General features: G+C 55.9%; 1 long non-coding RNA gene across 1 annotated transcript; it reads right to left on the minus strand.

Annotated features, from left to right (window-relative positions):
- Positions 1 to 1,170: 1,170 nt before the first annotated feature.
- LOC123593220 lies at positions 1,171 to 21,508 on the minus strand. The gene is made up of 3 exons (XR_006710194.1): positions 21,287 to 21,508; positions 3,868 to 4,224; positions 1,171 to 1,508 (listed from the first exon to the last, which is right to left on the minus strand). It is a non-coding gene; the product is annotated as an uncharacterized LOC123593220 (long non-coding RNA).
- Between the last annotated feature and the right edge of the window lie 382 nt (positions 21,509 to 21,890).

Genomic DNA, 21,890 nt, shown 5'->3' on the forward strand with positions numbered 1-21,890 from the left:
TCAGCCCTCAGCAGACATGGGAGCGGCTCTGGCTTCTTGGGGACACCAAGCGGTCCCCCCCACTCCTCTGGTGGCCAACAAGCAGCCAGGGCTAGAGCCACAGCACTGACGTCCACGTTGAGAGGCTGCTACGGGTTGAGTTATGTCCCTCCCAAACTCGCCTGTCGAAGCCTTAACCCCCGGTACCTCTTTGGAAACTGGGATATTGCAGGGGTAATTAGTCCAGATGAGGTCAGCCTGGAGTATGATGAAGGCAGAGGCTGGGATGCATCTGCAAGCCAAGGACCCATGAGAGCCAGGGGGCCCCTGGACCTCCCTCAGGCCCCCAGGAGGAGTGAGCCCTGCAGACACCTGGAGCTGGGACCTCTGCCCCGGGAACAGTGGGGGACACGCTTCTGCAGGTGAAGCCCCTAGCCTGTGCTGCTTTGTTGTGGCAGCCCTAGGAGGCCACCTCAGAGCTCCGGAGGGTCTGGCGCACACCCCAGAATCCCAGGGAGGTGGGGAAGTGCAGAGACTTTGGGATCGGACAGGCCTCCTCCCCCGGTGTGGGCTGGGCCAAGTGGCCTCGCCTCTCTCTGGGGACAGCCTGCTCCTCCGCACAGCGGGACCTGGCACACGGGGGTCCTCAGCGCAAGGGGATAAATGGTATTATTTAAAGGTGGCTCCAGGGGGGGGTCCTTGACGAGACCCATCTCTAGGAACCACTGCGGCCATGCCAGGTAACAAACGACCTGGCTGGGAATGGGCTGCTCTGCTGGGTTTGGCCTGTCACCTCCTGGACCAGCAGGTTTGTTCGTGACCAGCCTCTGACGACGACGACGGGCCCATAGTCCCTCATGGCCATTGCAAAACAGGCTCCCCGACCACAGGTGCCACCCCAGCAGCCCCATCCCCAGGCCCCGCCCACCCCCTCCGAGGCACCGCCCACTGTGGCCCCTCCCCACCTCGGCCCAGCCCCACCACAGGCCACTCCCTGTCATATAGGCCCACCCACCCCCTCACTCTGCACCTGGATGCCTCCTCCTCGCATAAGTTTACTCGAGACCTTCTGCGAGTTGCTTAACCAGTCTGTGCTCAGTTCCCCATCTATGTGGCAGGATGCTCATGATCAGACCTGCCTCCCCGAGCTGCTCTGGTATCAACCTTAAAAACCAGATAGCCAGCTATTTCACAAGCAAAATGGGTTTATTCAGGAATAGCAGAGAAACTGCAATTGGGGACACACAAACTATGTCAACCCATGGGCAAGTCTGGAAAACAAAGCAGAGAAATGTCTCTTTATAGAGAAAAAGGAGGAAGTTGTGAGGGGCTGCTTTGAACAAAAGTCCATTGGATGAAAGCGAGAGTTCAGGGTGGTGACCATCTCTCATTGGCTGGCTGTGCCCTCTGTCATTGGCTGGGCTGTTGCCAGGTCAGAAGAAAATCTTTCTTCCTCCTGCAGGGGTGGTAAAGCGAACTTGGTCCTGACTGAATGCAAGGTAGGGCTCTTCCTGTTGCATCTTCAAAGGCTGCAAGGAGTGGGGGTGGGGGCATGAGAGTACCCCCCCCACCCCGTCTGACCCCCAACTCCACTCTAAGTAAGGTTTCCTTTACTCATTTTCACATTCCCCTTTTTAATCAAGAGCTTTCCCCAAAAGCAGCACCTGTCCCGAGTCAGGTTTTCTGTATTTAGTGGTTTAGTCCCTCAGTGGCAGGGAGGACCTTTGCTGGTTGTCATGTCCTTCATCGGAGGGAAAATGCATAGCAGTTGGAAACCACTTCAGGCCACGTTTGAGTAACGAGGAAGGTTAGGAAGGAGAGACCTTCGGGTGCTTTCTGACTAAAGTCTCTGTCTTAAAAAACTTCCCCTAGGGTGCACCCTCCAAGCACACCCCAGGATTAATCAGGGTGCTCTTTGTACCCCTTGCTGGGCTCAGGCTAACACCCTCCTCTCCCAGACATTTGTTTTAATATCTTTTGCATCTGCTAACAAAAGGGAAATGTTTTGGAGTTAAGATGGCTAGGAGTAGGAGGACCCTAAGCCTGCCTCATCCCCAGCTAGATAGATATCAACTCATTCTGAACACACAAGAAATTGATCTAAGGACTAAAGTCTCTGTCTTCTCAAGGTTGTTAAGTGTTGGAAGTCACCTTGAAGCATGTGCTAGAATGACCTTATTGGGTACATTGTTTTACAAAAGTTTGACCGGCAATAAAATGCAAAACCTAAAAATAATTATACAAAATAGAATTGAAAGTAACATGACAAAACTAAATTCTAATTTTGCACTGTACTTTACTGTAATTTTGTACTTTTTAATATTAAAATTCATTTTAAGTAAATTTATTTTAATCTTAGCCAGCTTGATCACACATAAAATTCCCTTCCCAAGTTTCTTTTCCTACAAATCTTCTATAACTTTTTATGTCCATTTTAGTTTGTCTCTTGTTCTCTTTCCCTTTCCAAAACAACCAGCTCTACTTTGGGACAAAATCACATTTATTTGCCTCAACAAAATGCATTTCCACTCTTCATACCTTCTTTTACTAAAAACATCTTGTCTGCTTTTCACATATTGCCATTTTCTTTCATCCTTATTGTTTTTAGTAGTTTTATTTTTCACATATATCAATCAAAATCCTTAATTCCTAGTGAAAACTAAGGAGTAAGCTATTGTGCACTGGCAAGTTTATAAATACATTTCATAATTTGTAGAAACAGAAAATTTTCTCAATGTGGCATAAAACATGTTGAGTAATAGACTCAAATATCTTTAGTTTTTCTGAAATAAGAAGTCAAAGGTGGATAAACCTATGTTCAGTAATTAATGTTTTAGTATTTTATCTTGTTTAGAAAATCCAGATATTTAATGAAATTCCATCATTTAATTTAATTTAGAAAAACTCTGAAGTTTTGAGCCACCACAAAAAGATTTAGGCTAACTACTTGTTTTAAGCAAACATACTATAATTATTGCCCCTAAAACTCTTATCCCATTTCCATTCATCCACCTAAATCACACCGTTCCCAACAATTATGTTTAGATTATTCACAAAAACTTGACGTGATGCTAGACCAAGTTAGCATCATCTCAAGCAAATTTTCTTGCTGACAAATTTTGCAACATTGATAACATGCACTTAGGTGAGTAATAAACCCAGGTAAAATCAAAGTTTTGTGTTTGCACTATATTCAAAGTTGATAATCCTAAGACATGCCTGTATTACTGAAATCAAGAAATTTAAACTAGCATTTAATTATCAAAGATCATCCCAGATCATATGAACTTGAAAAACATTTGGGTTAGTTTACTTAATTTATATAAGACTTTCTTTAAGCCAACTAAAGAGAACTCTTTACAAGTTAATTTTGGTGATACCATGGGAGGGAGGGTAAAAAAATATCATACACATACACAGACTTACATAAGCATATAGACAGACACAGAAATCTTATAGATTTCTTAGGCATGTCTCAGCTACAAAACTCAAAAGAATAGTTAGATCAAAATTGTGTTTCTGGCAGATGAACTAAGTTAAGGTTACTTGCTCGGATGGCCAACATTTTTACCAAAGTGTTTTTTTTATTGAGGTACAATTAACATACAATGTTATATTAGTTTCAGATGTACAACATACTGATTCAACAATTCTAGTCATTACTCAATGCAAAGACTCTTTATTTGCATGCTGTAAAGATCCTTTTAGGATTGTTTTTGAAGTCATTTTGTTTTTTAGAAGCTTCTGCCTACCAATCAAACCCATGCATTCAATTGTCCCAGAGAGGTTTGGGATCCTCTCTTTAGAGGGTGCCCCTTAAGGTGGACTTATCTAAATCAAAGTTTCCCTAGAATGCCCATTACAATTACAAATTATTGGAAGTTTCACCTATTTTTCCGGAAAAGCACAAAAGCCTGGTCCAAAGACCAGGTGGAACCTATCTTGCCTTTGGATTCCCTAAAATGTCTCAACTATGAGGGTCGCTGTCTGCCAACAGCTGTTCCAAATCACTGGGAATCACATGTTTTATCCATTTTGAGTAGGATGGTGAGGTACCAAGAAGCTTCAGTAAATAGAAACAAAACAGACGGCAGCCAGGGTTCGGGGTGGTGGCGGCTTCCTATTGGCTGGGCTGTGAGGTCTCTCATTGGCTGGGTTGTGTTGGTCTCTCATTGGCTGGCTGTACCCTCTGTCATTGGCTGGGCTGTTGCCAGGGTGGAGAAAACCTTCCTTCATCCTGCCGCGCTGGTAAAGAAAACTTTAAGCCAGCAGCAACAGGGCGTACTGCACGAGAGCTCACCGCTCGACACTAAATGAGGTTTCCGGTGATTGATTTTCACAGAAGGCAATGGACTAGTGACAGAAGCCCAGAGAGGGGGGTTGCCTGGCTGTGCGGGAACTTGACCTGCGTGGTCTCCACCCCCTCCCCCGTGGCAGGCACACCGTGCTGTGGGACGTGCCACCCAGAAATTCCCCACGGGGCATGGGCCCGCTGCGCCATGTCGCCGCACCCCCAAAGCAGAGGACTGAAGACAAAGGCCGACCCTCAGCCTCCGAGCAGTGGAGCCCCCGCCACCCCCTGGACCTGCCCGATGGTGAGACAGAGAGGGGACCCCAGCCTCCCACAGGATTAGATTTGAAAGTGCAGTGGTTCTGTTTCTGCCTGGCCCGTCCTGGCCCCTCGGGTGTACACGCCCCACCGCGGAGACCCCAGCCCACAGACAGGTTCGGGCCTGGCCTTCTCCCCTCATGCCCTTCCCTGCCCTCCCCAGAATTTCTGACTTTCTCCTGCCCAGTTTCTAGTAGAACTCCCCACCCCCTAACTGCAAGGTCATCCTTCCTGCCCTGGGCCACCTGGCCCTTTGGCATGCACCTTCCCCCTCCCTTGGGTCTGTCTCTCCTGCCCCTCTGACTCCAGGTCAGCATCTGCCCCAGGGGACACTTGACAACACAGCACAGGGGGAGGGGGTCATGCCGTTATCTGGTGGGTGGAGGCAGGGATGTGCCCAGCACCCTGGCACCCCCACAGCAGGGGACAGTTTGGCCCCAGACCTGGGCACTCGGGGTCTGCTGAGTGGAGCCAAGGCTGGGGCCCTCACTGTCCACAGCAAACCTCCCCCAGTTGCTTCTCTCTTCCCCAACCCTGTTGTCACAAGACAGCCAAGGAAAACACAGAGGAGTCCCCATGAGCAGAGCACGCAGCCTGGAAGAATTGGGTTTTGTGGTAATTAGGCACATGCAGCAGTGAGGCCAGGCTGCTGCCAGGACCTGCGGATGGGGCACTGATGATGGGGAGAGGCATGTTGGGGGCAGATACTGGGGGGCGTGGGGTGACGAGGGTGGTGGACAGGGCACCTCAGGACATTCCCGGTTCATCTCTGTACACGAGGGACCCGGACTAGACTCAGACAAACATCCTGACCCCCACAGGGTCCCTGGGCCTGTGCCAGGTGGACGGATAGCACCATGCCCTTCACAGAAGGTGAAGCCGATAGCACCATGCCCTTCACAGAAGGTGAAGCCCTGAGCCAACAAGAGAACTGCAGGGACTTCGGCACCCCCATCCTGCCCAGGAGAGCGGCACACCCAGCCCCCAGCAGCCCTTGGGGAGCGGACTTTCCTCCTCTTACAGGCACGTGCGCTCACACACACTCCCTGGACAGAGCCCCCTCCTGGACCCGGGTAGCAGGCCTTCCTGTCCTCATACCGCCGGCTGCTCTGGGCCACGGTGGCCTTTCTGAACAGAAAGTCTGCCTCTGTCCCCTCTGCAGGGCTACGTGAAGACCCCCATGCTGGGCTCAGGCCCGGCACCAGCCTCACCTCCCAAACTCTGGCTCTATGGCTGCAGCCTCGGGAACAGTGCTAATAAAGCACGTGCGCCTGACACGGGACCTTGGGTCAAATATACACGAGGGGTGAGTGGGCAGCTCGGGGCCTGGTCACACTCACATTGGTTCAGGCCCTTGGCCTGCACACCAACTCCCGACTGCAAACCCCACAGCATCTGAGTCTGATTGCGTGCTCAGTAAAGCGTTGGAGGAACTTCTGTTTGTAGAAAGAAGCCAATGCTTTAACCCATTCAGCTCATGCACACCCTGGTCTGCTCCACGCCTGGCGTTTCTGCAACATCCACACGCCTCTGTGAACTGTGGTAGCTGGTCCCCTGCGGCACGCCCTCCCTGGCTCCTATCCTGCCTACGACAGTGGTGCCTGGCAGACATTTGCTGAGTGAATTTTGAGATGCATCCTCGGGACTCCAAAAACCATCTTGTCAGCAGAGCTCTGCTGCTACCATGTAAACCCTGAGAACCACCCTGTGGGTCAGCGGGGTATCCCTGTCCAAGGCCCTGCTGGCATATGGTGCCTGACCATCCCACGGGTGCAGCCTGCATTCCTCAGGGGACTCTTCTGCCCACTCCTCCATTCCAGCCTGGAGAACCCCACGGGAATGCTGACACGCATTCGGAAGAGGCAGTACGAAGGTGTCGGACGGAATGGCCCCTGCAGCACCGCATGCCTGCGCCCCGCTTGGAGCTCAAGACAGAGCATACGGCGTCCCGCCACCCTGGTTGGGCAGCTGTAGTGGAGCCGGTCAGCGGTCCCCTCCCTCCACGGTCCTTCTTCAGATGCATCCGCTGACTCTGCTTGGGATCCTGGCCCCCGGTCTCTGTGGTCTGATGGGCTGGTCAGGACCTGGGATTCGGGAGTGGATCCATGGCCCAGGCCCCACCCCAGTCACCATGGTGACTGTTAGAGGAGCACAGGACTCCAGGACAGCTGGTCCCTGCATTCCCGTGTACTGTTGGAAAAAGGCATGTTTTCCCGTAAGGTGGTGGCTGGACTGGGAGGACAGCCTGAAGCCTGGTGCCAGCTTGCCCCGCCCCCCATGACAGGGGACCAGCAAGAACACAGGGGACATTTCTGCAGAGGGCACTGTTCCCTTCCCTGATCCCCTGAGCCTCTGGGCTTCTCAGTCATGGATGAACCAACAAATTCCCTTCTGTGTTCAAACCCACTGGGGTTGGTTCCTGTCACCTGCAACCAGGAGAGCCTGGACTAATGTTAACCCCCATCGATTAAAACGGAGGCTGCCCTGACTTCTACAAGAGGCGCTAGGGGCACGCACACTGCCACCTACGTGCTTCAACTCACGGCGGCCCTTTGGATGGCCCGGACGAGAGGCTAGGGAGGCGGCTGCACGGATGGCCCAGATCTGAGGCCAGGAGCCACACAGCTGCCCAAGAACAAGGCTGAGCAGGAAAGGGGGGTCAGGGAGAGGGGGGCAGGACAATGCCTAGGAGTCGGGGACGTGTCACCTGCAGTCGATCACCTGCACCCTGCCTGGCCCAAGCCTCTGAGGGTCTCCAGAAGGAGCATACAGGGCATTTTCTCTTCCGGCAGAAACCGCTGCCCCGGAACAAGGAAGGGGCAAAGCCAGCTCCCCCTGCGGAGTGGGGAAGGCTCCAGGGTGGGGTCTTGACTGCAGTCCACTCCTGGACGTGCCCTCCTGTGCCCAAGTGTGTGAGAGCAGCGAGCCCCAGCACGTCCCACCGCCCTGAGTGCATCCCTACCTGGGCCACCTGCTGTCCCCAGACATGACTAGGGGCAGCACCATCTGCCTGTTCCCCCTCCCACCATGCCCCGAGGGCACAGGCTGCACCAGCCACACCACACACACGCCCAAGTCCCAGCACCGCACTGCCCAGATCTGGTCAGCCTGACTGCCCTCTGGCCCTCTGGCCCTCTTAGACTGCAATCAGCCCCTTGGGGGGAAGGGCAGCCAACCGCCAGAGGCATTTCAGAAGGAAGACCGAACAAACACCGGAAAAGAGGCGTCCTGGGAGCTGCTCCGGGGCTGTGGAGCGGGAGGAGCAGGCGGCCTCTCCCTCCTCTCCTGACTTCCCGCCCCCTCCATCTTGGTCAGACATTCAATACTTCCTTCTGGAGAACACATAGATTTGTTTGACTTGGAATATTGAATTTGGAGGCAGTTCAGCAATTTCAAATTTCAGGAGTGGGGCAGTGGGGAGACACTGTAAATTAAAAAATTCTTTCCTCTTCAGTTTCTACCCAAGATTGTATATTTTTTGATGGCAAAATTAGGGATTAACTATAAACATCTGTTTGTTCAATACTGACGTGGTTGGGAGAACAGTGACCAAACGGGCGCAGGGGGTTTGGTGGAAAGCTCCGGGCCTCCGCCCACCGACAGGGACCGTGGGGAGAGGTGTGGGGTGGGACAGGGAGGAGGAGGAGGCCCTGGGGAGAAAGCAGCAGGAGACCCCAGGGCACCTGCACAAGTCTCAGCCATCACCTGTCCTCCCTGATCGGGCTCCTCTGCTCTGCCCGCCCCCACTCAGTCCTCCCCATGGGGCCTCTCTTCCTCACCAGATTCCCCAGGTCCTCACTGCACTCCTACTGTGTGCCAGGCACTGTGCTGCACTCTGAGGACACGCGGGAATGTGACAGTGTGGCCACGGCACCCTGCGTGGGAGGCACCACTGAACAACTCGAGGCCTGATGAGTCAGCTTCTGACAATTGACAGGTAAGTGCCCTGGGACAGGGCGCAGAGGCGGGCAGGGTGCAGAGAGGAGACGGGCAGGGCGCCGTGTCCCTGCGTGGCAGGGCTGCTGCAGAAAGTGCTCTTCCAGCAGAGTGTAGAAGGATACAGAAGAATCACCCAAGCGGGGGAAGAGGAGAAGGCCTTCCAGGCAGAGTGGGGCAACCTGTACAAAGGCCCTGGGGTGGGAAAGCCTGCAGGTCTGGGGCTAAAACGGGGCTGGTGAGCCCAGAGTCCATGCAGATGTGGAGGGTGTGGCTGGAGGTCTGTAAGCAGGGCCAGGGAACAAGAGTTCTGTGCCTGGGGAAGATCCCGCCCGTATGGTGTTTGGGAAGCAGATGGGGGGACGAAGGAAGGGCCGTGGGAAGTCCCCGGGGAGGCCGGGGTCCCCGTGGAGGTGATGGCAGCTCAGGCGAAGGCACTCGGGCCTGGGGGATGGCGCTGTCACTTCCTGCAGGGGGGGTTTGAGGGAGCAGTCGGTGAGTCGGCTGTGGAACGGCTGGTCTGAGGTGCCTTGGAGACATGCGGGGAAGTCCGCGCCGCACCCTTTCTGTCGGTGTGCCAATGACACAGGGGCCTCAGCGTTCTGCACTGAGCTGGGTTTCCGGCAAAGCCAAGAGGCCTCTGGCTCTGTCACATCCCTGACCGCCACACTCACTGCCCCGCGTGACGGGGGTCCCCCCAAACCCATACCTTCAAGTCCTGATAGCAGAATGTGACCTTATTTGAAATAGGGTCGTTGTCGATGCCATTAGTTAAGATGAGGTCCTCCTGGAGTCAGATGAGCCCTGATCCAGCATGACTGATGTCCGCACACAAAGGGGAAACTCAGACACAGAGAGATACACAGACAACGCCACATGCAGATGGAGGCAGAGATCCCGGTGACACTTCTCCAAGCCGAGGACAGCCACCAAACCAGCAGTAGCTCGGACGGAGGCCTGGAGCACACTGGACCTTGGGCCTCTGGGCTTCAGACTGAGGGACGGTGACTTTCTGTTGTTTAAGGTGCCCAGCGTGGTGCTTTGTCGTGGCCGCCCCGGGAAGCTGACGCCCCTGGGGAGGAGGTCAGGAAGGCCCGGCAATTAGGACAGAGGCTGGATGGTTCAGGAGCATCCCCTCCCTAAGGAGAAGCAGGCAGGAGCAGGGTGAATATGAGGAGGGCATGGGGAGGAGGAGGAGCTTGGCTTCCCTGCCCCGCAGGAAGCCAGGGTCTCCCCTGAGAGACGGGGGGAGGGGGGCTGGGGCCTGAATGGCAGGGGCGCAGCAGCTAGCCACAGCTGCGTAAGAAACCCTCAAACCGGCTCAGCGCAACTGCTTCTCACGACGGGAAAGCCTGTGGAGGAGATGGGCCCCTGCGTGCCAGTGACTTAGGAATGCTGGTGAGGTGACCCGGGGCTGGGACACAGGTTCCCAACAGTGCCTGCCTCCTCCTGGCCGAGGCAGAGACCTCGAGCTTGCCCTGGTGTTGGTGCGACCGCTGGTGTGGTTGTCAACCCCTCTGGCCTCGGGAAGAGGCAGCCCCTGACGCCCGGTCTATTCCACACACCCCCCCCCCCCCGTGCCCGGGACGAGCCCGTGCTCTGGCGCATAGGCGGGGGGAAGGGGTCAGAGGGACGGAGAACCAGCCTGGCTACCCACTTTCTACCGTGTGTTTAACACCGCGCGAGGTAGGGACTGACGTTTGCCCAAAGAGTGAGTGGGTGGGTGAGGGGCTGGGTGTGCATCCTGGCTCCTGCTGCCCTGTGCCCCCCCTTGAGGGCCTGGCTGGGACTCTCACCTCCCAGGCGCCTGCGGAGCCTGGCCCCAAGCAGGCGTGGAGGGACAGGCCTCGGGGCTGCTCCCCTGGAGGCCGAATGGAGCCTCTCAAGCTTCCGTGACCCGCCCGCAGGGTCCGGGCCACACGGGGCATGAGCACGCAGCAAATGGAGCGCTGGCTGTCGGATGTGAGCGTCCAGACTTGTGTTTAATTGTTTCTAGAACCGCTAGGAGAGTTCTTCAAGTTCTGAACCACAGTACTATACAAACAAAAGAACCGTCAGGGGATTTGTAACCTTGCTGGGGCTGCCATCACAGAGCACCACAGACGGGGCATCATTCCGCCCCCTTCCCGGAGGCGGGAAGTCCGGGAGGCAGGCGCGGGCTGGGCTGCTTTCCCCTGAGGCCTCCTGGTGTGCAGACAGCCGTCCTCTCCCTGTGTCCTCACAGGGTCGTCCCTCCATACGTGTCTGTGTCCTGATCTCTTCTTCACGGGGACACTGGCCGTGTTGGATCCGGGCCCACCTGACAGCCTCATTTCAACTTAATCACCTCTGTAAAGACCCCTCTCCAAACATAGTCCCATCTGGAGGGTACTAGAACTGGGACGTCCGGCAGTCGCACTCCCCGGTATGTACCCAAAGGAGCTGGGCACTGACGTCCGCCCGAAAACCTGCACGTTTCCACGGATGTTTACAGCAGCTCTGCTCATAATTGCCAAAACCTGGGAGCATCCAGGACGCCCTTCAGCAGGTGGACGGATAAAAGAACTGTGGGCCATGCAGACGCTGGGACATAACCCGGCACTAAGAAGAAATGGGTCGCCAAGCCATGAAGATGTGGAGGAGCCTTGAGTGCACGCCACCAGGGCAGCCAACCCGGGAAGCCTCCATGCTGTGTGATTCCGCTTATGCGACACACGGAAAAGGCACAACCTTGGACGCGGTAAAAAGATCAGCGTTTGCCAGGGGTTTGGGGTGGTGAACAGGTGCAGCACAGAGGATTTTTAGGGAGTGAAACACTGTGGACGACACTACAGTGGGGGAGGCGTGACGCTGGGAATTTGTCAAAACCCACAGAATGCACCACCAGGTGAGCCTGAACGGGAACGTGGACTCTGGGTGATGAGGACGCGTCCATATAGGTTTGTCATTGTAGCAAACGCGCGCCTGGTGGGGTGCTGATGGTGGGGAGGCTGTGCCGGGGGTGGGGGGCAGGGCACAGGGTGCATATGGGACATTTCAGTACCTTTTCAATTTGCTGTAAAGCTAACAGTGCCCTAAAAATAATGTTTATTTTGTAAGAAGATATTGAAAATTTCTGAAGTATGGAAACAAGAATTTATGATTTTTTTTTAATAAATGAAAAGATCTACCAACATGGGAGGACATGAGTGACCTCACTCAGCCTGTGCTCCCCAACCAGGGGGAGGACACGGCCCCAAGATCCAAATCCACGGGCTTCTTCAGCACATGAAACGTCACACATGAGCACCTACTGCGCGCTGGGCCTGTCATGTGCAGGCAGCAGTTTCTGAGGGTCAGGGAATCACGTTTCCCACTTGGCCACGGAGGCAGGCATGTATGTGAGCAAGGACGGTGCAACAGAGTAAGCTGTGAGAATACAGGTAGGAAGATCCTGGAGGGCTTTCTGGGGGAGGCAGCTTCTTAACTGAATCTGAAAGAGAAGCAGGAGTTCACCAGACCAGGGGGTCAGGGGAGCATTCCCGCCAAGTGTCCAGGACATGGCTAGATAGGGAGGGTTAAGGGGTGGGCCGCAGTGGGGGACCCATGCTCCTGAGCACATTTGCTAAAATGCCTCCGTAGAAAGGACATTTGCAAGGCGCTACGTTGATGTTACCATTGATGATGGCAAAAAGATGGGAGAAGGAGGCAGCAAGTCTGGGGGCACATTTCTTTTAATTTTTTTTTTTTAATTTTTTTTTTCAACGATTATTTATTTTTAGGACAGAGAGAGACAGAGCATGAATGGGGGAGGAGCAGAGAGAGAGGGAGACACAGAATCGGAAACAGGCTCCAGGCTCTGAGCCATCAGTCCAGAGCCTGACGCGGGGCTCGAACTCACGGACCGCGAGATCGTGACCTGGCTGAAGTCGGACGCTTAACCGACTGCACCACCCAGGTGGGGGCACATTTCTGTGCATCCTGCCCGAGGGGCAGCCTGAGGATGGGAGGAGGGAGGGGTGCAGCACTTCTCAGACCAGGTCCTCCTGGATCCTGTCACCAAGGATCCTATCTAGAACACCCTTGGTCTCCTACAATTTAATAAGAAGAAACAAAACAAGGCCACCCTAAAGGAAGCAGAACAGAAGTCCTGCATGATCATTTCACAGAAGAGGATGTCCACGCAGCAATAATCCCAGGAGAAGGCACGAATGGAAATTAAAATCCCAGCGAGCCACCACTGCAGCCACAGGGCAGGAGCCCGAGGGGCTGCTGGGTGGGCGGGAGCTGAGGCAGGCGGGGCGGCCCCCACCCACCTTTGCACCCCACAAGCTAATCCTCTGCAGGTTCTCGAAAATGCGGCGACTTCAGTGGGCCCCTCAAGGATAGGACCGCGGCCGCCGGGTGCAGCCCAGTGTCTAGCCCAGGACCTGACATTTCTTACCCGAACAGGCCTTCCCTTGGAGCAGGTCCCAGGGTCCTGGGGTGGGCATCTCATGCCACTGCGTGCAGAGGCCCCAGGTCTGCGGCACCCCAGAGGGGCCCCCTGGGTGCGGGCACTGCCCTGCACGCTGTTTACCACTCTGGGTCCCTATAAATACCCCGGCCTAGGCAGAGAGCCTCCTGATCATATTATGACCGGCCTAAATAAGACGCCTTTAATAAAAAGAAACACACGGCCCCATTTATACACAAGTGTGTAAAATATATTAAAATAATTTTGAATGCATGAGTCACTCACAGAGAGTGTGCTTTTTAAAAACTCACAAACAGCACTTTGTGGTGTAGACGGCAGGGAACAGGGGCTTGTCCTGCAGACACGGACCTGGCAGGGAAGGGGCACAGGCGTGAAGGCCCTGGAGCCTGAGTCCGGCCCACGTCCCACACCGCGCCCCTCTCCGGGCACCACAGGCATAGCTGGCGGCCCTGTGGCGGGTGCGGCGGAGGGAAGAAATGATGCCTTGCATTTCATCGGCTCATCACAGGCTCCTCAGCTTCCCCGTTTATGGGCTAGAGAGGAGAACTGACTCCAGGGGCCAGAGAAGTCTCCAGAGGTGGCCCACACCACAGAAGTCTTCCTACGGCCCCTCTCGCATCTCACACCGCCCGTGACAGGGCGCTCACTCCCTCACGAATAGCCCTAGTGGCTGAACAGAGCCCTGGCCTGGCCCTGCTCCTGCCCAGCACCCAGCCTGTCACTTTGGGGATCAGGATTTCCACAAGTGAGGGGGACACAAATATTCAGTCCTTCACACCTCGTTTCCTCCAAGAGCCACTAGGTGGTTTTGCTTCGTATCATTATCAAGTCCTGAGTTTTCAAATAGTTTGACGTGTTTCAAACCACTTCAGTTATTAGTGTTGCAAAATTATTCCATATTTGGCCCGTGGGAGCTCTCCTCGCCGGCCCGTGGGTCCTCTTCCCATGGGCCCAGTGCTCCTGGTCACTTCCTTGTTGTTGCTAATGACGAGAGGCTGTATCTCGCACACTTCCTGCCCCAGACACAGGCAGGCCCTGTCTAGAAGGACCCAGGGCTCCTCTGGTGCAAGTGAGAAGCAGAGCCCACAGTGAGGGCACAGGCCAGCTGGTTGCTCCAGGATTTGTGGTTTCTAGGAATGTTCCGGGGATAGAGCTACAGGGGCTTGTCCTGCAGACACACACCTGGCAGGGAAGGGGCATAGGTGCAAAGGCCCTGGAGCCTGAGTCCGGCCCACATATGTACTTTTCTAAAGGTTTTGTTTTATCGTGAGGTACACACAGCATCAAATTTACCACCAACCATTCGTAAGTATACAGGGCAATGGGTGGAGTCAATCACTGTTGTGTGTCTGTCACCAGCACCCATGCCCGGAACTCTGTTTGTAAAACTGAAACAATGCACTGATGAAGTGCTAACTCCCCACTGCCCGCCTCCAGCCGCTGGTACCCCTGTCCTTTCTGTCTCTATGGATCTGACTGCTGTGGGTCCCTCACATGAGTGGAATCGTACAGGATATGTCCTTTTGTGATGGGATTATTTCACTCAGCGATAGAGCCCTCAGGGTTCATCCAGGCAGTAGCATGTGTCAGAATTTCCTCATTTTTAGGGCTAAATACTATTCTATGGTATGGATATACCTCATTTTCCTTATCCATTCTCCATTGATGGATATTTGGGTCATCTCTACCTTCTGGTTATTGGGAATAATGGTGCTCTGCACATACATGTGCAGATAGGCATAAGTACCTTCTTGTTGCAGAATCAAAGCAGGCTGTGAGGTTGTGGATGCCTGGATGGATGGATGGATGGATGGGGGATGGATGGGAGATGGATGGGGGATGGATGGATGGATGGGAGATGGATGAGTGGATGCATGGATGGATAAATGGGGCAAGGATGGGGGGTGGATGGATGGATGAATGGATGGGTGGATGGATGGATGGGGATGGATGGATGGGGGATGGATGGGAGGTGGATGGGGGATGGATGGATGGATAGATGGATGAGGGATGGATGGATGGATGGATGGGAGATAGATGAGTGGATGTATGGATGGATAAATGGGGCAAGGATGGGGGATTGATGGATGGATAGATGGGGATGGATGGATGGGGGATGGATGAGTGGATGCATGGATGGATAAATGGGGCAAGGATGGGGGATGGATGGGGGTGGATGGATGGGGGATGGATGGGGATGGATGGATGGATGGGGATGGATGGATGGGGGTTGGATGGGGGTTGGATGGATGGAAGGATGGATGGATGGGGCCTGGATGGGTAGATGGATGGGGGATGGATGGATGGATGGATGGGGGCTGGCTGGATGGCTGGATGGATGGGGGATGGATGGGGAATGGGTGGATGGATAGATGGATGGGGGGGTGGATGGATGGATGGATGGATGGATGGGGGATGGATGGGGATGGATGGGGGCTGGCTGGCTGGATGGATGGATGAGTGGGGGATGGATGGGAAATGGATGGATGGATGATGAATGGATGGGGCCTGGATGGATGGATGGATGGATGGGGCCTGGATGGATGGATAGATGGATGGGGGGTGGATGGATGAATGGATGGATGGATGGAGGATGGATGGATGGGAGATGGATGGAGATGGATGGATGGATGGATGGATAGATGAATGGGGGGTGGATGGAGATGGATGGATGGGGAGTGGCTGGCTGGATGGGTGGGGGTTGTATGGGGAATGGATGTATGGGGCCTGGATGGATGGATGGATGGATGGGTGGATAGATGGATGGGGGATGGATGGATGGATGGGGCCTGGATGGATGGATAGATGGATGGGGGGTGGATGGATGAATGGATGGATGGATGGAGGATGGATGGATGGGAGATGGATGGAGATGGATGGATGGATGGATGGATAGATGAATGGGGGGTGGATGGAGATGGATGGATGGGGAGTGGCTGGCTGGATGGGTGGGGGTTGTATGGGGAATGGATGTATGGGGCCTGGATGGATGGATGGATGGATGGGTGGATAGATGGATGGGGGATGGATGGATGGATGGGGCCTGGATGGATGGATGGATGGATGGACGGGGGGATGGATGGATGGGGGATGGATGGATGGGTGGATGGATGGGGGATGGCTGGCTGGCTGGATGGGTGGGGGATGGATGGGGAATGGATGGATGGATGGATGGATGGGGCCTGGATGGATGCATGCATGGGAGATTGATGAGGGATGGATGGATGGGTGGGGCATGCATGCATGGGGGATGGATGGGGGGTGGATGGATGCGTGGATGGATGCATGCATGGGAGATTGATGGGGGATGGATGGATGGATGGGTGGGGCCTGGATGGATGGATGCATGCATGGGAGATTGATGGGGGATGGGTGGGGAATGGATGGGGATGGATGGATGGGTGGGGCATGCATGCATGGGGGATGGATGGAGGATGGATGATGGATGGGGATGGGTGGGGAATGGATGGGGATGGATGGATGAATGCATGCATGCATGCATGCATGGGAGATTGATGAGGGATGGATGGATGGGTGGGGCATGCATGTATGGGGGATGGATGGATGCATGCATGCATGGGAATGGATGGAAGATGAATGGATGGATGGATGGATGGATGGGAGGTGGATGGGGGGTGGATGGGGATGGATGGATGGATGGGGGATGGATGGGGATGGATGGATGCATGCATGGGAGTTTGATGGGGGATGGATGGATGGATGGATGGATGGATGGATGGGGGATGGGTGGGGAATGGATGGGGATGGACGGATGGACGGATGGGTGGGGCATGTATGCATGGGGGATGGATGGATGGGTGGATGGTTGGATGGATAGGAGGTGGGTAGGGGATGGATGGGGAATGGATGGAACGATGGATGGATGGGTGGGGCCTGGATGGATGGGGGATGGATGGATGTATGCATGGGAGATTGATGGGGAATGGATGGATGGGTGGGGCATGCATGCATGGGAGATGGATAGGGGATGGATGGATGGATGGATGGGGGATAGATGGATGGATGGATGGATGGCAGATGCTCAGAGCATGCAGGCTCTCACAGAGCCCTTTGACATGCCTACGGTGTCCTCCCTCCCCACCACCTACAAAGAAACTGCCTGTCTTTATTTATTTTTAATTTTTTGTAATGTTTATTTTTGAGGGAGGGGGGCAGTGAGAGAGAGGGAAACACAGAATCCGAAGCAGGCTCCAGGCTCCGAGCTTTCAGCACACACCCCGACATAGGCTCCAACCTACGAGCCATGAGGTCATGACCTGAGCCAAAGTCGGATGCTCCACCGAAAGTGCCACACAGGTGCCCCCAGGCTGCCGTCTTTAGAAGGGCTCCTGCCAGTCTGTTTTCTCACAACACACAAGATGTGCTTGGGCAGCAGGAAGTGCAGGCCCGTGTTCAGAAGACTCTGAACTGTCAGCAGCACACAGCCCAGACATGAGGGCAGTGCTGGTGTCCTTCTCTGCTTCCTCCCCTCCCCTCCCCGCCCTCTGAGTCCTTCCCGCTCCCCTGCATACAGCAGGGTGGCTGCTGACCAGTCGGCAGAACCAGCAGAGCCTGAAGGTGGATGGGCATGAAGGATTCCAGAAGCTCTGAGCTAGAAGGGGTCCTCAGAAAGCATCTGTTACATCCCGACAGTCTTAAACCCCGTTGTTCAAACACAATCCTAGCAGAGCCCCAGTAACACAGCGAGCCGTCAGGGGGAGGGCTTCTGTGGTTACCCCTCCTGACCTCTGAGGTACCCGCCCTGTGCCTGTTACAGAGGACAGCAAGTGTGTTTTCCAGCAAGTTCCCAATGGGGGCCACTGGGAGTCAGGGGCCATGCTCACCCAGCAACTCCCGCAGCTGCTGCTGGGGCCACACGCTGGGGGCCTGGGGTGCGAGCTCCCAGGAGGGAGGGAGGGAGGGGCTGGTGGCCGCAGAAGGCCTCAGCCAGCGCTGATGGCCTAGACCCGGGCCATCATTCATTCGTTCACTGCAGGCCTGATGGTGTCTGCCCACAGCCTGGAGGCACCCACCCAGACAGGGACGAAGTCAGGGAGCGCTGTGGAGAGGCTGCTTCGGAAAGCATCTGGTTGGCCGAAGGAGGAGAAGCAGAAGTGGTGCCATGGTCACAGGAGGCAGCCGCAGCTCTGGAGGGTGGGCGCCCAGACAGCGTGGGCCCCACCAGGGGGACAGGAAGAGTGTGTTCAGAGGAGGTATGCAGGGGTGAGCTGGCTGGGATGAGGTGTGGGGGCTGACAGAGAATAAGCACAGGAATTAGCGGGACCTGAGACCCAGCAGCTCCTCCCCCCTCCCAGCGAGTGGATTCTTCCCCGGGCCACACCCAGACTGCCAGGGGCCTGCCCATCACCCTGCCCGGTCTCAGCCCACCAGCACAAGGCCCTGGGAGGAGGGACATCGTGTTCTAGAGCCTGGCGGGGCAGAGGTCAGGCGACCTTTTGTCATGTGAGACCTTCACACGCACCCCGCAGCACACAGTGGGGGTTTGCCCCAGGGCCTCCCTGCCTGTAAGTGGCCTCGGGCCCACAGATGTTTCTTGTGCACTCAGCATGTCCCCAGGCACCGTCCCAGAAATAGGGGTGCAGGGGTGAGCGAGGTGGACAGCCAGAACCCCATCCACTGACGACGTCTCAAACCTGGGAAGTGCCAGTGATGACATGTGGGGTGGGGGAGAGCCAGGGGAGGGCCGCTTCCCTGCTGACACCCAGCAGCTCCCACACCCCCTGAGACAGGGCACCCACACCACCTCCTACCCTCATGCTAACTCCTAAAGTCCTTTGTGGGGAAATCCCCCTCGCCTGAGCCGTCAGGCACCTCAAGGAGGGTATGAGGTTTTAATATTGGTCCCCATTTAAAAATGTTTTTTAATGTTTCTCTTTTTATGTTTAGTCATTTTTTTGAGAGAGACAGAGTGCGGGGGCGGGGGGGGGGGTGTGGTGCGGGGAGGAGCAGAGGGAGAGGGAGACACAGAATCCGAAGCAGGTTCCAGGCTCAAGCCGTCAGCACAGAGACCTACACGGGGCTTGAACCCACGAACTGCGAGATCATGACCTGAGCCGAAGTCGGACATTCAGCTGACTGAGCCGCCCAGGCGCCCCACTGGTCCCCCTTTTAAAGAGTGGGAAACTGAGGCACAGACAGAATGGGTCACACAGCTAACAAGTGGTGAAGTCAGGCAACCCGGCTCAGAACCCGTGTCTGTAACCACGGAGCCAGCTCCTTCCGTCCCTCGCAGCTAACCCTTCATAGGAACCCCCTGGAGTGGACGATTCGGAACCGGCTGGAAGCAGAGGCAAGTGACCCCTCTCCCGAGCTGCCGGCTCCTCACCTGTGAAAGGACCTCGGTAGCCTCCGTTTCTGAGGGCTTCGAGACCACCCCCCGAGGAGTGACCCAGGCGGCGCAGGGCACGGCTGCTCGGACGAGCGCGGACGCGGCGTGTGGCCCACTTAGGCGCCCAGGAGGGCCGTGGCTTCCGGCTGGGCTCCAAGGCCGCGGGGTGACGTCCCCCGAGCTCCAGCACCACGTGCTCAGGCAGCACGCTGGAAGCGGCAGGGCGTAGGGCTCCGGAGCCCACCCCGCCCACGACAGCCCGCACACCCCCGCCCAGACGGAAAGGAGCAACACCGCAGAGACCCCGGCGAGGGGAGAGGGCCCAGCCGCGTGTCCTCCTGGAGAGGTGGCCGGGCATCCGCAGTGGGTGCCGGCCCCAGCAAAATCCAGGTCTGAAGCCACGTCCGCCTGGCCGCAAATCCAGGGTTCCTTGTGCTGGGGAGGATGCCAGGCGCGGGGCAGCAGCCACTGGGGGCCCTGAGGCTGTGCGGGGCTGGGGCGCGGGGTCCCAACACAGACCCCAGCGAACGCATGGGACCGAGCGGAAAGGAGCGCCCGCCAACAAGGCAGGGCGGCTAGAGCTGCGCGCTGGGCGCCACAGGCCCGAGGAAGAAGGGAGTTTGGCGCCTTTGAGAAGCTCAAACAGTGAGGGAGCTGCGGGCAAAGGCGCCCGAGGCCGCTCTGCGTTTTCCCCGCCGGGCGCCGCCGCCCACCGTCACTTTTGTGCACACGGTTGTCCGGAGGTCTGGGGACAGGGGCCCGGAGAGAGCCCCATGCCTGCGGTCCCCTCCTTCCTGTCCCCTCCTCCAAGTCTGCCGCCTTCCCCCACCTCCCTCTCCTGCGGGCCCTTTCCCGTCCTCCTCCCGCCCCGGCCCAGCTCGAGGCTGCTTCACCCCCGGCGCCCACTCCCACCCTCTCTTTCGCCCTCTCTCGCTCAGACGCTTCCACATTTGGGGTCCGTTTCTGCATCTCCGATCTCTGCACATCTCTTTCTCCGTCGCTCCTGGGTCCCGGCATCTTTCCGCCCCGCCCCCCGCGGTCCCCAGGGCCCGCCCCCGCCTCCACCTGCCCCTGCCCCGCGCCGCGCCGCCTCCTGCGCACAGCGCCGCTAGCCTCGCTAATGCGTTTCGCATGGCGCGTCAGTCAAACGCCCTTCTAATGTCCTTAAAGCACGCAGAAAATTGCATCCTTATGAAAAAAAAAAAAAAAAAGCAAATTGCCTGGTGGAGGCGGAGCTGCCGCGGGGCTCTGGCGGCCGCGCGGCGAGTTTTGAGGGGCTGGGCTGGCGGAGGCGCCGGCCCGGGGGCTGCTAGAGCTGCAGGGCGGAGGGAGCCCGGATGCCGCCTTCCGGCCAGCGCCTGGGCCCACCTCCTCGCTCCCTCACCCACTACCCTTGACCACCTCTCCGCACTTGTTTCCTCCACCCTGGCCAAACTCCTAACTGCCTCAGGACCCTTGCATGCGCTACGCCTGCTGCTTGGCATGCTTTCCTTCAGGTGTCAACTGAAGGATCAGCCCAGGGACAGAGATCCTCTCTGACCATGCTGACCAAAGCCCCCACCCCACTCATTGTCTGTCACCTGCTCTATTTTCTATACGACGTTGGTCACTCCCTGAAACCATCTTGTAGGTTTAATTGTGCCTTCTTTGAGGTTTACCCAAGCGCCCTCACCCCCAACACGAGGTCCTTGGGTCAGAGGCTGCGTGCCCCTCGCCTAGCACAGTGCCTGGCACACAACAGGCATTTAATAAATACTTAGTGAGCAAATGCACAAACTCATTCCGGGCAGGCAGGGGCTGCAGGGGACCCTAAGGCATCCGCAACACCCCGAGCTGAACCTCCAGGCTGCTGGGCAAAGCGCAGTGGAGGCCCACAGAGGTGAAGTCGGATCCGAATTCTGCTAATAGCTGCGTGTCCCTGGGCAAGTTGCCTAACATCTCTGAACTTTATCTGTGAAATTACAAGTAAGGTACATACCTTACTGGGCTGTCACTGGATCAACATAGTGGGTGGGCTTGTGTTGCATGCTGGGAACTGCCTGCCACACTCAGTAACTGCTTTGCTAAATGAATGAATGGTCCGAGGAAGTGCTTGGTTGATATTAGAGTCAGTCCACCATGCCACCGAAGGCAGACACCGATATTTCTGGAAGCACTAAGAAAGAAAAGTTTGTGAGGGCATTGACAATGTAGCCATCACCCGATGTTTTAAATTTTTTTTTCAACGTTTATTTATTTTTGGGACAGAGAGAGACACAGCATGAACGGGGGAGGGGCAGAGAGAGAGGGAGACACAGAATCGGAAACAGGCTCCAGGCTCTGAGCCATCAGCTCAGAGCCCGACGCGGGGCTCGAACTCCCGGACCGTGAGATCGTGACCTGAGCCGAAGTTGGACGCTTAACGGACTGAGCCACCCAGGTGCCCCTCATCACCCGATGTTTTTATGTCATCAGAATTTTTATGTTATACTTACTCAAGGATCTCTTTGGGGCCTATCAAGACATTGATTTTTCTCACAGGTCACTACTGAGTTTACATAAAAAGGAAACTATCAAGGAAATCAATGGCTTGAGGTATTTGG

The sequence above is a fragment of the Leopardus geoffroyi genome, chromosome D4, assembly GCF_018350155.1.
Source record: "Leopardus geoffroyi isolate Oge1 chromosome D4, O.geoffroyi_Oge1_pat1.0, whole genome shotgun sequence".
In the NCBI taxonomy this organism is placed as follows: domain Eukaryota; kingdom Metazoa; phylum Chordata; class Mammalia; order Carnivora; family Felidae; genus Leopardus; species Leopardus geoffroyi.